The sequence below is a fragment of the Hirundo rustica genome, chromosome 1 (assembly GCF_015227805.2).
Source record: "Hirundo rustica isolate bHirRus1 chromosome 1, bHirRus1.pri.v3, whole genome shotgun sequence".
NCBI lineage: Eukaryota > Metazoa > Chordata > Aves > Passeriformes > Hirundinidae > Hirundo > Hirundo rustica.
The window spans coordinates 86,629,451-86,644,599 of NC_053450.1; the positions used below are offsets into that span (position 1 = coordinate 86,629,451).

Consider the following 15,149-nt stretch of genomic DNA (forward strand, 5'->3'; position numbering starts at 1 on the left):
CCTGATAATTACTGCACAAAGCAAGAGTGAAGCAAGAGTGAATCACACAGTTGTTGTTTTATGCAACAGTATTCAAAACAAGAAAAAAGCAAAAAGAAATTTATCTCTCAGTTAATTGAGTGGATCTTTCCTGCACCAGAAAAAATAAGGTCACATTTCTCAAAGAATAAAAGCCCTGAACCTGCATGAGGGAATTTAAATACTCAGGGGAGTTGTTGAAGGGTTTGAAGCATAGAAGGTGCAAAATCAGTAATCTCAGTAGAAAAACGGGGCCTATATGGAAAAATCTGTGACTTATACAATGGGATTTAAGATGAAAGCCAACTCTGAAAGGCAAGCTGTGCTATTCTGAATACATATTTGACTTTTCTAAATTCTGAATGAATCTTTGAATATTTCCTCCCCTTCTCTTAAACTTTTGTAATCTTTAAAGAGGAAAATCTCCACAAAAGAAAAAAAATCACATTACTTGATAAAGGCTCCATAAAGGTCCTACATACATTACAACACAATTTTAATGAGAATCATCACAGCAAGTTTATCAGTGAATCAGTTCTAGTAGGAATTAGTTTCAATCGTCCCAATTAGCTTCTGAGCACTGATTATGGCAGCTGATACTCACAGAAGCCACTATAGTTTTTGTTTCTTTACATAAATAACTGTATAAAAGTCAGCAGCTAAAAGAGCTGGACTGCCCTCTCTCTGTGGCTTTTTGTTAACTACTTGATCTGTAACTGAAACAGAATTATAACCACACACTTTCAAGGAACTCACAATGGCAGGCAATAATCACTGCTTTCCCTACAGTTTTAAGAAAGACCCAACTATATTCCCAAGTAATATGGTACACCTCCATAAAGCTTTAGATGATAAAACTGCACTTTGTGGCTGAAATAAGGCAATGCAATTTGGTTTTATTGTTTAGCACCAGCAGCACTGCCTGTGAACTGAGGCCTTTAACTCCCATGCTGTCAGAAGAATGCACAAGCCATCCTTCTACATGAACACATTAATTACACATGAGCAAAAAACATCACTAGATTTAGTGTATTCTCAGTCTTATTTTCTGATGGGAGAAAAATGGCTATGAGAACACTATTTTGATTTGTAACATGCAACTTGAAACATAGAAAATAAATATAAATATTATATTTATATAATATTTAAGTATGCAAATAATATTTAAGTATATAAATATTATATTTATATAATATTAAGTGTGTGAAAGATGTTCAGCAAGTCTTAGATGACATTAACTAATAAGCTCATGGGGTTGGGTTGCTTGGTTATTTTATCCTTTAAAATATATACACACCTAATGCCATAGTCATAAAAATCTTAAGTCTCAATATAGAACTGCCCTTTTTACAAACTTGAAATAGATTTTACTAAATAAATTCTACTGCTTAATACTGAACAGAATGAAGACTTCCGATTCATACAGTCCAGCTAACCTTGTAGCAAACAGGCAGGAATCATAATTTTAAACTCTCCCACGGGTATGGAGCCCCGGCTGGGATTCACAGGCAGAGGGACACTGGAAAAGCGTTTGAAAAGTAAAAACCAGCCCCTGATGTTGTTCATCTGCTGCCCCCTCCTGGAGGCAAACAAACAAAGCGTCACGGGACGGCCAGGAAAACAGCTGGATTTCCAGGTCCTGCTTCCAACACTTTGCCGCTAACCTCCTGACAGCAGATCTTTCTCAGTTTAAAGGAACTCCTTTAAGTTTTTCAGTATCCACAGACTCTAAAATATACTTCCCATGTGCATCTGTAATCTGGGCATAACGACAGACAATTTTGGGACTAAGAGAAAATGAGGCAGCTCGCTCTGGCACTCTGGAGCTCTGTGCAGGGCACAGCCCGTGCTCTCAGAGCCAGTCAGCACAGCAGGGTTATCCTTACCCCCTTCTGTCACCAGCTATTCCATCTGTGCCGCAGGACACACCACTGAGCTGGCCGTGATTCCCAACAGATCCTGTTCTGCTCTGGGGACAGGGCCTTTAGTGGAAAGAATTATGAGACAGCTGCAGGCTGGGACTACGGGTAACACCAGTTTTATGAGTTTGCACATCGGGGGAGTGTAGGAAAGGAACGGTGTTGACATGAAGGTTTTTTTGCTGTACAAAAGTCAAGCAAAGCTTGAGTCAGAAGCAGGTATGAAAAGTTCAAGTAAATTCTTAATCTTCACAGTTCCAAGGAGAGCTCCAGAGACCCAGTCCATAAAAGCTCCTTTTTCTTTCAAAACAGACCTGAGTGCGTACATCAGCTGTCACATTTCAAAAGTAACCTCAGATAAATTTTGGATTGCCATACTCCAGTGTTTCACAGGTAACTGTGGTAATGGTGTAACGATGTAAAGTGCTTGACACGATACTTCTGCCATTTCAGAGACAAGCTTTGTTAACTGACAGCTTGCTTTTACAAAAGCCCAGAAGACAGATGCCTATGTGCAAGGTACATCATCAGCAAGCACATTGGTCTGCTCTCTCCTTACTAACAAAAATGCTCTAGCTCACTTCAAGCAATGAGGCCTTTGACTAACCGAACCCAAGTTCCATTTTTGCTTTCTTTTTATTATACCAATTTCAGAGAGCTACTAAAACATGCATTTATTTCTTTCCACGTGAGCAATAATAACTTCAAATTAAGAAAGCCAGATTCGGTATAGACAATTATTTAAGTCCTAGAAAACAGTGGAATAAAAAAGCCCTTGGGGAAAAAAAACTTTGACGATTAGAATTAATTTATGATAAACAACTGTGAAAGAAAGTTATTTCTCTAGTTAAACGATTGTAAAAATGTTTTCTGACAATGTAACAGACATCTATGGCCATAAACAACAACAAAAAGAGAAAACACCCCAAGCCAAATGCACATACTTAGAAGAAACCTAGAGAAAGAGATGTACTCAAGCTTCTCTACCTAAATATTAGAAAAGCTATTAGAATATTTTATAATGTCAACTCATGGACTGCAAGAGATTATTATCTTCTTTATCAAAGAAAAAGAGATCTTTTCTAAATAACAGGAAAGCTTTCTCAAAATCTCTTTGGAAGAAAGGATGCACTTGAGGTCAGGAAAAATCTTGTTATTAACAATTACAAGTGCAGATAAGTGGAATTTTACACTAACTGATAAAATTAGTGCTTCAGTTAATATTCCTCTTAAAAATGCAGCCATGACCCAAAGGAAGCTGGTTTTTTCACCTAGTTAACTTGCAGAATTCCAAGAAGCCTCACAGCATTTCTCTTGGCTCCTGAAAGAGCCTATTTCAGTGGCTGCACTTTGTTGTTGCCCGTAACAAACTATAGCAGAAAACCTTAGCGACACCATTTGATCAGCACATGCTTAATTTATTCCAAAGACTGGTACTACCACAAACCAAGTAGGAGGCAGCTATCTTTATTTTTGTTCAGGCTATCTAAGAGCAACTTTCTTATAAAATTATATAAGTAAATCAGCAAATAAAAAAATGTGCCAGATTACCAAATATTCTGCAATTAAGAAACAAAATAGCAAATCTTGCTATAATACAGATCATACCTACTGTAAGTACTGCATTTAAATTAGCTTGAATCCTTCTTTCAAGTAGCTTTTGTGTTGAAACACACAAGATTATCTTCAGGCTTCTTTCTTCTCTTCCTCTCTTTCATTTGTGGGTTTGTTGTTTCTTCATGATGGATTTGTTTGTGTTGTCTTCTCAACTGATGTCTGGTTTTGAATACTTGATCCCATAAAGAAGACAAAAGTGCAGCAGCAGTTCTGTAATTTTCCATTTGCTCCTTCAACTCTTCTCTGCATTGCCATTTAAAAAATACATTAAGTAAACTAATTCAAAAAGAAACCCCAAGTACACTATACCAATATTTTATAATACCATCAGTGATGAAACAACTTAAAAATCTGAGATATAAAACTTTCAGGTGATGAAAGACAAAGTTGTTGAGAAAATAAACCTTGCTCCTCATCTGTGCTGTGTTTGTGAAACACACACAAAACAGAGCTTCTCATGAAGTCATTTGTTTGAGTTGGCTTCTGTTTGTTCGTTTGCTGTGTTGTTTGGGGGTTTTTTAACCTGTGGAGCAAAATTAGATGGAAGTTAAAGATAAGTAATTTTGAGGAAAGAACTGCTCAGCTTTATTTTTGTGTATACTGCAAATACAACAAATAGGTAAGTGATTTACAGGAATGTTTAACCGCCATTCACACACATCTTGGAAGTACAGATTATCACTATTGGATGCACTCTTACATTATAAAATTGCTAAAATGCTGCTCAGCACAATGAAAGATAAAAACAAAATTAGGTAAACACAAATTATAATCATAAAAATGACAGCATTTGAGAAGGTACTACTATGTTTGACACACCTGCCACGACAATAAATATCCCTTTCTTTTTAAGTGACAATACAGGAAGGAGAAACATGATTTTCAGGTTTCTCACTTGACCTGAATCCCTTTGTTTTACCTGAATACAATGTATTTATCACACAAAAGCTTCATCCTACAATGCACATTTCTAACATTCCTGTCTTTTCTAAGTTTCCTCATGTAAACTTCCAGTGATCATAGTACACGTAGATGAAGAACAACCAAACTTTTTATACAGTACTAAACTGCAAGGAACTGACTTACTTTCATTGTTATGAATATTCAAAAATGTTAAAATATCATAAAATGCTATTATGTTGTTAACACTAATACAAAGATCAGTGAAATATCAAATCAAGATATATAACCTTAAGAAACAGTGCTGCATGCACTTTTAAATATATACCATACTTTGTAAAATTACAGAAAAAAAAAACATTACATGATTGAAAAGATACCCAGTGTTTGTTTCAGAGTAAATTAAATACTTTCAACCATGCAAATATAATTTAGCACAGAATAACTTAATTTGACTCCATTTTTTTGGTCCTGACATAGTTTGTACATTACTGCTTTTGTACTAGCAACAAACTACCAAAAACACAAAAAAATTGTCCTTTCACCACTCTCCCAAAAGATTACAAACAAGATATAAAATCTGATGTTGTTACATAAATAAATCAATCTCAAAACAGTTGTACAAACTCTGAAGATAAGTTGTAAAAAGTAGAAGTTGATAATGTGAGACATTTCAGCAGACTGCTGTTTACAGAAAGAAAAAATTAAAGATTTTTTTTCCTCATCCAGTGTTACCAAGTCTTATTTATTAAATTACCCATTCCTTTTAATGTGATGACACAGCAAGCATCAGATTACAAATACTGCTGGATTCTGGAGTCTCTAGTGACTAAGAGAAAAGGGAGGATAAAATGCCAGTTTTGTGACCACATACAGATTAAAAAATATTTAGGAATCTTACTGCTTTTTTCATTTGCTGTATTCAAGCATAAATAAACACTTACCCGACTCCCCAGTTCAGTGTGCACCAGCATGGTTCAGTCAAGACACCACCAACACACGTAAGGATGTTGTGAGACAGAGCTGGAGCCAGTAACTCTAAGGAGTCTGTATGTCACAGGCCCTAAGGAAGAAATATGTGAACTCTTACACAACCGTGTACTGTATGGGACACACATGGTATATTGCAATGCAGAACCTAGCAACTCAGAACATACAGCAGTACATACTGCTAAAGAAGACAGCATTTTTGGTCATTTATTTTAGTATATTAAGGTAAATTCCCAACATACTTCCCACAACATAAAATAAAAGCTATGTTAAAAAACTCAAACAAAGCCTCAACTCATTAAGGCTGCTAAGACAAGAAATAAAAATTAGGTATTGCCAAAATCAAAGTTGCCTTAGTAACTTGGTCTCATTGTTTTTTGTCTATCTACTTTGCTCTCTAAAGAATAAAGTGAGGCTAATGAAGCACTACCTAGTCTACACACTGAATTTCAAAAGGATCACTGGGAGCAGAAATTTGTATACAGGCAAATCAGGTAATTGAAGATTTTGCAAGTGTACCCACCCACACAGACAAGTGCTTGGCTTCTTGACCTGTACTGGGAGTTCTCTTAAGCTTTGTTTTTTTGTTGTTGTTTGTTTGGGGGTTTTGCTTTGGTGGTTTTGCTTTTTTTTCAAAATGCAACAAGTTTTAGGTTTCATTTTTGGAATCAAAATACCTAAGAAACTAAAAAAAATTATGCCAGGTTTCACAATGGGGAATTTATATATATATACACAGACATGCATATGCACACCAAAACCCTCTGATGTTTGAATTAATTGTCATTTGAATAATGGCAGCAATAGTAAATAGAAGTGATTGTGTACTCTTTAATTTTAATGCTGGTTCACATGTCTGAGACTAAATCTTTCTGTCCACTTCAGACCAAACTGTGGCCCAAGTTATTCTCATTTTCTAAGACTCCCCATTATTTCACGATTGGCTCACTTTACCATGACCCATCATCACTTTTCCTAACATGCCAAATTCTGCTTAAATTACTCTCATCTCATCTTTATCTCTGGCAACAGCTCACAGGTTTTCCAGCCCCACTGGTGTTCAGCATCCAACATCTTTTATATGCTCTCTACAAAAGAATTAAAAACCTTTGCAAGCCAGGTGCCAAAGGAAACTGGAAAGTTTTCCAGTTTCTCTCCGTGCCTCCCTAAAACAGTTGGTCACAGTCAGCTTCCTGCAGTAAGGTATTGTCACTGCTCACTGCATTTTTCAGAGACACTGAAAAGGCCAAATCTCAACAGATTTTTCCATCAGTGTGGCCTTTCAGCTGCTCTAACAGAAGACACCACCTGAAAAATGCTTATATATTTCCTTCAAGCTATGGACTATTAGGGCTTTTAAAATAAAAAGTATCAACACTCTTGCAGGTTCTACTTGAAAACATCATGAACAGAAAGTTTTCTCCATATGCATTCTAGAAAATTGGCTGAATCATTTTGGTTGACTTGCATGTCTGACATCATTAAATGTCCAAAAAGAAATCAGAAAGAGACTAAACCTTTGGTTCAAAATAGATCTAAATTGAATATTGAACCTGGATGGTCATCATGAAGAGTATTACAATTCTGGTGTTACTCCACTCACATCTACACAAAGTTAAAGCCAGAAAAGCTTCAGACATGAAGCACCCTTCAGCTTTCAGATTCTCAGCAGTATAGTATCCCCACCCCAGTTTAGTAACACAACAAAGAACAAAATTGTAAGGGAATAAGAGTCTTCCTTGTATGAAGCAAGGATCTCCACCTCTTGCAGATGGAAATAAAGCCTCACTGAGATGGAGCAACACTTGACAAAGGAAGATAGACTTGCTGCTAACTTAACAAGGCAAAATTTCCTTTTAAACTAACAGCTAGTTATCCAACCAAGCAATTATCAGTTGCCAAAATGAGCCCATCAGAAACTCAAATCAACTGAAGAAGTATTCAAAACCCAAGCATCTCATCATGTCTTACCATCCAGATTTCCTGCACTGATGCTGCCTTCCTTTCTCCTCTACCTAAGCAAGAGGTGCTCAGCTGCAAGCTCAATGCAGCTGCCACATCTCAGCCCACCTATTGCCTTGGAAAGAGGGGGATCCTTGTTTAGTGCCTTCAAGCAAACTCTAAGAAGTCCCCAAACCTTCCTCCCTGCCCTTCAAACCACCATTTTATTCTACCTTAATGAGTTCTAAAGCCTTCTTCTATCAATTAAAACAAATTTACTTGTACGTACACTTGTATTAAACGAATATTTAGCATTGGAGGGAGAAAAAAAAAAGTAACTGCAAAAAAATCTCACATCTTGCATTCAGTATAGTTAGAGACAGTACCTGCTCTTGCACAGATGTTTGCAGACCTTGATACATTTCTTAGCTGCATTGAAAGCCACCGTTTGTTACGATAGCTTAAAACCAGAGCAAATACATTAATTTAAAATAGAAGAAAGACATTTATCCACATGAAAGTTATTAAAATAAACGTTCAAACCTAACTCCTATGTAGTTTTAAAGTATTTTGTGGTTATTTAAGCAATATGAGGCCAAATTTGGCTGAGATGTACAGCATTTAAGAAGAAAGAGCAATTATTGATTACGAAGAAATAATTTGACATGGGGACTCTGGAAGCAAACCTAGGGTTAGCTCAGCTCTAAGAATTCTTAGTGCACTCACAAGGTCAAAACAGAATAAACTAAACAAACCAAAACATGATAACAAGGAGCTCTCAAAGATTTCAAATCACAATTAAAACTGAGTTAGCAAAACATGCACTTGCAGTGGAGTTCCTTTGTTGTGAATTGCAGAGCATACGACAAATATTGAAGGAACAGATACTTTAGAATACCCAAGCTTCAAAGGATTATTTTTAGTGGCAGACACAATACAATTTATGTGTCCATTTTCTTCTAAGCACATCTGCTGACAATCTAAATTTGGTCTGGAGAAAGTATTAATAGGGAGGTTGTAGGTTTTGCACAGAGGATTTCTGCTTAAAGGGAAATGCAATCAAGACCACTAACCCTTTCTTGTAAAGGTTTTAATATAAAATCACTCAACTTTGCAGCAACTTCTGAACTTTTTTAATAAGATTTAAGATTCAATTTGTTCACTGTTTTCCACTAACCAGTTAGGCTTTCATGTAGTTATAAGCTACAACAAGCATATTGTACCAAATAACGTTAGCAATTACACTGAGAACTTGACACTAAGTGAAACACAAGCTTAGTACTAAGAAGCTGTGTTTAAAACTATTTCAAAAACCATCCCCATAGCCAGCAGGAATGCTCTCATTGTATCAGCTCCACAAGCACAATAAATCAGCAGAAAACAGTTCCTCATAATTTTACAGTAAAGCTTCCTTTAAAGGAATGAAACATCTGAAAAACATTAGCAAGCTGAGGATTTCTTAGTTTATTGTTTCTTCTGCACCGCAAAAATATATAGAAATCAGCATGGTGTTAAATAAATATTTAGAAAGGTCTCCTTTGCTTACATTTATCAAAAAATGTCAGCAATATTCAGAAAAAAATAAAAATATTTACAATTTCACAATACTACCGAGAGCTTAAAAATTTGCTAAGTATTTAACCTATTAAATTTTTCACTAGGAAGCTAAAATTAGGCAAACTTTCTGCAGGTTAATATAACAATGAATAGTAAGTAATAATCTTCAAAAATCATCGCCCCCAGATATAATGGAAATTGTCAAAAGAGCATCTCAGAAAACCCAGTTCCAGGTTTTCTCACTACACTTTTAAGGAAGATGGATTTTTCATCCCCACGCCTCCCACCCAAAAGGAATGAAATTACTCATTCAAGAGACATTAATTTATAATTTGTTAATAAAAAGCACTTCTCCTTTCACTTTAAAAAAATAGTTTGTATAAGCACTCATTTTTTTTCACCGCCGTAGTCATCTCTGTTTTGAAATACTGTGAATTTCAATTGTCTTTCCATGTGCTTTCCTTCCTACCCCCTTAGAGAAAAAGTTTTACTGGACTGTAGCCTTGTTCTTGGCTTACAATCACAATTAAGGAGACACCGTAAGTCATTGTGAAGCAAATAAAAAAAAACCTGTTTTGCTTTTAGTTCTAAAAATTCCTATTTTCTCAATTACTTTTCCTCCAGATATTCTGCTATAATATCATGGGTTGGAACAGTTTTGTTCTCTGGTTATAGAGAAATATGAAATGTTTTTCCCTGCCAGGACCGTGGAGTGGTTTTGAGGGTGGGGGTGGACAGGGACCTATCAGAGAGCTAGCCAAGATATTGGCAGCTAGTTTGACCAATGAGGATGTCAATGCGACTTTGGAAAGGACATTTAAAACTCCAATCTGCAGCAGAATCCTCTCTTGCTTCGGAATCAGCCGTGAGGTAACATCGTAGGTGGCAGGCGGGCCAGGGTCGGGCCAGGGTCGGGCCAGGGTCGGGCCAGGGTCGGGCCCTGCTGCCCCTCTGGGCGGCCGGGCCTCCGAGAGCTCCGTGTGGGAGCGGCCTGGGCTGAGCCCTTTTACAGCGTCGTGGTAGCTCTGAGCCGGACCACCCTGGATGAGACCGAGGGGTGGAAAAAAGGGCATCTACCAGCTTCCTCCATCAGCACAGCTTTGCATGTTCTTCAGCCCCATGCTGCCCAGCGCGTGCACGTGGCCCTCGCAGGCCCGGATAGATTTAGCCCTCTCCTAGCAACATAGAGCTTTTAAAGCACAACTCTTCCTTGAGAGAAAGAAGAAAGAAAACAGAGGGTACGTAGAGACAGACACCAAATGAAGTCAGTGGATTAGAAGTGAAAGAACTAATAATATTGGAATAGGATTGAAGAAGTGGACATTTTTAACTGGACTTTTCTAAGGTAAATTATGGAGAAATGAACTGTTCTTTGCAGCATCTTAGTATCGTTGGGTAGAATGCTATTCTAATCAAAATTAAGGACTGATGTAACTGAGATTTATTTGAGAATTTTAAAGTCCCTGCTCCTGGGTTAAAAGGAGGTCTCAGCCTTTGAGTCAAAGATGATTTTAGACTAGAAGTATTTGTAAATAGTACCCCAGATACACTGAGCTCTGTGGATAGAACATCACAGTCTGCGAAAACTCTGGGCGGCAGCAGATGTGTGACATTGGGAGCACTGGACTATTTTGTCTTGTGGCAAACATGAAAAATTTTGTTCATTTTTAAGCTTAAGCCTGCTTTGTTTCTCTCCTAATCTCTCCCTCCCACAGAAAAAGAATAAATATTAAACCCCTACATCAATTGGTGTTTCTACCCAGTTATATTAAATTAAGACCATTACATATAAACTTTTAAAAAATTCTATGTCCTGCCCTGTCAAAAACTAAAAGCCTCAGAACAAGCCCATGTATCTCAAAGACGACAAAGGCATCAAAACTAGACTTTGAGTCCAGGGCATTCCTTTGGTTGCCCTGGAGGGTCAGGGACCTGGGCAGGGGGGTCTGGGACCCCAGCCCAGAGCCCAGAGAGACACTGGATTTGATTTCAGTCCATGGGAGAGGCTTCTTGCACTGCAGGAGGCATTGCAGGCCACAGGAGTGTGTAAAATAGTAGTTTAGTATATCACAGTGTGAAAAAACAGTGGCTTTGGGATTTTTGGCATTGAAGTGAATGGGGCAAGATGGAGATTTTGGGGCGTTGTCTCCTTCTTCTTCCTTCTTGTTCCCTCACTCCATTTCTGCAGTGACGTTGGCACAAAGTAGTTAGTGAGGATTGGGTCAGAGTAAAGATGACCTTTTTAGTAATAGTGATAGACATTGGTAAGAAATAGTAAATAAAGAATGCGTAGCAATTAGTATAAAAGATAAGGACAGCCCAGAGACAGGAGGAGTCACCAGATGTCTGAGCCGCGGCAAACGTCTTTTGGACACTGAGAAAATTGTAAGATAAGAACTAATAAACGAAGCATGTAACCTTGAAGACTCCGTCTTTTCCTGCATTTGGCACAGAGCTTTGCAGAGGGCCAGAACTCTAAAACCACCTGAATGCCGGGGAAGTTAAACTCCTGAAAAGGAGCCCCTGACACTAGACAGTATAACATGTAATCCAATCGAAACCTTCCAATCAAAACCCTTCATAATCTAATCTGAACCCTACATCACAACACAGATGCCTGGCTACAACCACAGAATGCCATGTCATTCCACACTCCTTCGTGTTCCCAACCTTGTCTGTTTCCTTACCTGACTGCTGCCACAAACTCCAGAGCACACCCATGAGCCATCACCTTGTTCCACAGTCAACTTTCTTTCACTTGGCCATACTGAGCAGTCAGAACCAAAGCAGTAGTGAGATGAATAAGCCTGGCTAGAGCAACTGTGGTTGTTAGAGCATGTTGTTGGTTCAGTGTCCCTTGTTAAATGTTCATCCCCTTGTTAATTAGCATTCTAGTTGTGCTATACTTCCTAGTTATCACTCACCCCCTGTTCTGTTCCCTCTTTGTTGGGTTGTCATCGAGCCCCGCTGCTTCTCCACATGGCGGCCAGGATCCAGAGGAGGAGGAACATGGCGGACATGCAAATAAAGGAGTCCATGTGTCAGCTGGGGAAAAGCTCCTGGATCAACCAGAAAAAAGATTGCTTTGTAGCAGAGGAACTCTATTGAATTGAAACACCCAAGAGATATAGACAGACTGTGCAAAAGTGAGACTACCCCCTCCCCAAGTTGGGTAGTTTCGACAACGTCCGAGATGAGACCACTGGACCTCCAAGCCAAACGAGGCCTTGTGGTGCTCCCATGAGGACAGAAGTCCCGGCTCTGCCCGCGCGTCAGCAGACACAGCTGCGTACCTCCTCCTCCGTGTCACTCCTGGGAGCAGCAGCGGCAGCGTGCCTGTGACCCGTCAGGCCCTCACCCAAATCTGATCCTAATAAAGGCATTCAAAAGGAGCAGATCTCCTTGCCCTGTTTATTTCAGCAGTTCAACCCAGGAACAAAGAATTTGGTTTATATCCCAGCAGCAGCCAGGGAAACCTTGCTAAAATCAATTAATCTCTGCAACCACCTGCAATACTGAATGGTTAAACAGAAAAATGCCCAGACTACCTTTGTAGACAATCATTGAAGATTTTTACCTAGAGACATGAAGGAGAGCACTAACTGCACAGTTTTATGGAGGGCAAAGCACTTGAAATTACTATCAGAAGCATTATTTAAGCAATGAGAAACCAAAAGTATAATTGGTACAAAAGTGACATTTGTAGTTAATGCAAAGGGGAACAGAACTACTGGAACAACATCCTTTTGCTATTTAGGAGACAGATTATAATAATCAAGGTCTTTTATTTATAAATGGAAATAATATTTAAGTATTAGAAATGTCACAAAATGTAGAGATAAAACACATTTACCTTGATAGAAGTACCTTCACAGTGATGTTAAGAGTCATTAAAAAGGCACTAATATTGAAATTGTTGGAATATGATGGTCGACTACTCCTAGAAATTAGGATCCAGAATCCAAAATATTAAATGAGACAGGATTTTGCGAATGAACATCATCAAAATGTGAACATTTACAACAAATTTTTAGAATTTTTACAGTTCTTACATTTTCATTGCTCAAACCGTCATGAAGATATTTTACAGCAGCTTCTGATGATAGCATTTACAGTTCATACTGAAATGCTCCAATAAATTTTGCATTGACCAAACAAAGTTATTTGCAGCAATAAGTTTAAGCTGAGGAGGCAACTGGATGAGAGTGAAAAATAAAACCTGACTTACTGGTAAAATCACTGTGTGGGCACACAACCATATCCTGATAATGCCAAGCAAGCTACATGAAGATTGCTTATCTGCTCAGTTTCGGATGATGCGCACTGAGATGAGGTTTCCTCTGACGGCTGTTTCTGTGAGCTTTCCAGGCACTTTATCAAGTGGTACAAAAGCACTTTCACAGATGAAGCACTGGTAGGTTTCTTTTATCCACATGCATGATTTTCAATGATTTTCCATCAAGATCTACTCAGTCATGTGACAATAAACACATTTAAAGCCATGATCCACATCATGACCGTTTAAATGGATTTTCTCAGCATCTTTCAGCTCTAGTGCTACGTTCCACACATTCAGAAGTGCTGCTTTCTCTCAGATCCCAGCTTTAAGGCACAAGGTGAGTTGAGCCTTTAGATCCAGCTTTCAACTGATTTCCTTATGATATTTACACCTTGGTTGAGCCTTAGATGCTTTTAATTTCCCCAGCAAATGTCTGGGTTCTAACACCAGAAACTTGACAGACACTAAGAGGCACAGACTGGGTTTATCTATCCTTTCTCTTGGAATATGGAAGAGAAGTCAGCATTGCAGGGTTCCTCAAGTTGAAAATAAGCTGCTACTTCTCCAAACAAGGTGTTTATTTCACAGGATGAAATGAGGATGAGGCATGAGGATTATGCTTGGGCTCATGTAACAACCGCAAGGACTCTTATTTTACGGCATCTCATACACAGGAAACACGACAGTAATTATTTGCAAGATTTTCTTTGTTTTCATTCTTTTCATCTCCAATGCTATATAACTCATTTTTACCTTGGTCCATTTTAGGGCAGCCTGAAATCGGACACGCCATATCAGTTCCACACATTTGAGCCAGGTGCATCCTGATCTTTCGATCCTACTTGTGAAATGGCAGAGCTTGCACCAATGTATCTCCACCAGAACAGGCAATTTGGGCTTCAAAATCCTCAGGCAGAGCAGCATAGAGCTGGGATGTAGTGATGCCCTCACAGTGATGTGCAGGTTCATTGACAGAACACATGGGTATTTGTAGTTACATTTCTTAATCTGCTGTAGTTGCAGTTGGTTGGAACGTGGTGCTGGTAACACCAAGGTGGTGGGTGCAATCCCCGTACGGGACATTTACTTAGGAGCTCAACTTGAGGATCCTTCTGGACTCCTTCCAGCTCAGAACAGTCTGTGAATCTGTGAAAAGACAATGAACAAAAGAGTTAAAATCCACTTAATGATTTCAACTGTCTTATCCAAAGTCTGGGGAGCAATGACATCCAGATTCAGATTCCAGCCCTACGGATGTCTGCAGATTTTACGACTATCTGAAAGAAGTGAGCATAAGAAAAATTATCCATATGTAACCTCTCAAATCACCAGTTGAAATTAAAAATGGTATACAGGTTAGCAACGTTACCGCGTTTCTGTGCGAAGTTTATAACAGCTCCTGTTAGGAGACAGGCAGCAGTCACGCTAGGTCTGACACTCATTCTGAAAGGCGAGGACGCCGGCGAGACAGCTGCACCCTCCGCTCCCGGAGCCACCAGAGCGCACCCAGACACAGCCCCGCGCCCCGGCCCCGAACCCGCAGCCCACAGCCTGGAAAGGCAAATTAAGCGGAGCAAGGCCTTTCAACAGGATCATGGAATTACAGAACGGCTTGGGTTGGAAGGGACCTTAAAAGTCACCCAGTTCCAACGCCCTGCCATGCGCAGGGATACCCTTCCACTGCACCGGGCTGCTCAGAGCTCCGGCCAAACCAGACCCGAACGCTCCCAAGGATGGGGCATCCACAGCTTCTCTGGGAAACGTGTTCCGGTGTCTCAAGGCCCCCACGGCGAAGAGCTCCCTCGCAGTACCTCATCCAACCCCGCTGACTCCCGACCGCCTCCATTCCCGCCGGATCCGGACCCGTTCCCCCCGCCGCCCCCAGAGCTGGGGGGTGGGGGGGCTGGAGGGGGCGGAGCCTCCGTCGC

The 15,149-nt window shown here is 39.4% G+C and overlaps 1 long non-coding RNA gene across 7 annotated transcripts in view; it reads right to left on the minus strand.

Moving 5' to 3' along the window:
* Positions 1-15,149, minus strand: part of LOC120762413 (uncharacterized) — a 38,588-nt gene that overhangs the window by 22,607 nt on the left and 832 nt on the right. For 4 of the 7 annotated variants that reach the window (XR_009208511.1, XR_009208512.1, XR_005703895.2 and 1 more), the window contains exons 1-5: positions 15,033-15,144; positions 13,171-14,367; positions 11,867-12,001; positions 5,399-5,517; positions 3,546-4,077 (exon numbers count right to left, since the gene is read on the minus strand). This is a non-coding gene — a long non-coding RNA (uncharacterized LOC120762413). Of the gene's footprint in view, positions 1-1,287; positions 3,308-3,545; positions 4,078-5,398; positions 5,518-11,866; positions 12,002-12,795; positions 14,368-15,032; positions 15,145-15,149 lie in introns of those variants that run through there. The other 3 variants (XR_005703905.2, XR_005703900.2, XR_005703901.2) reach the window with 3 other exon arrangements.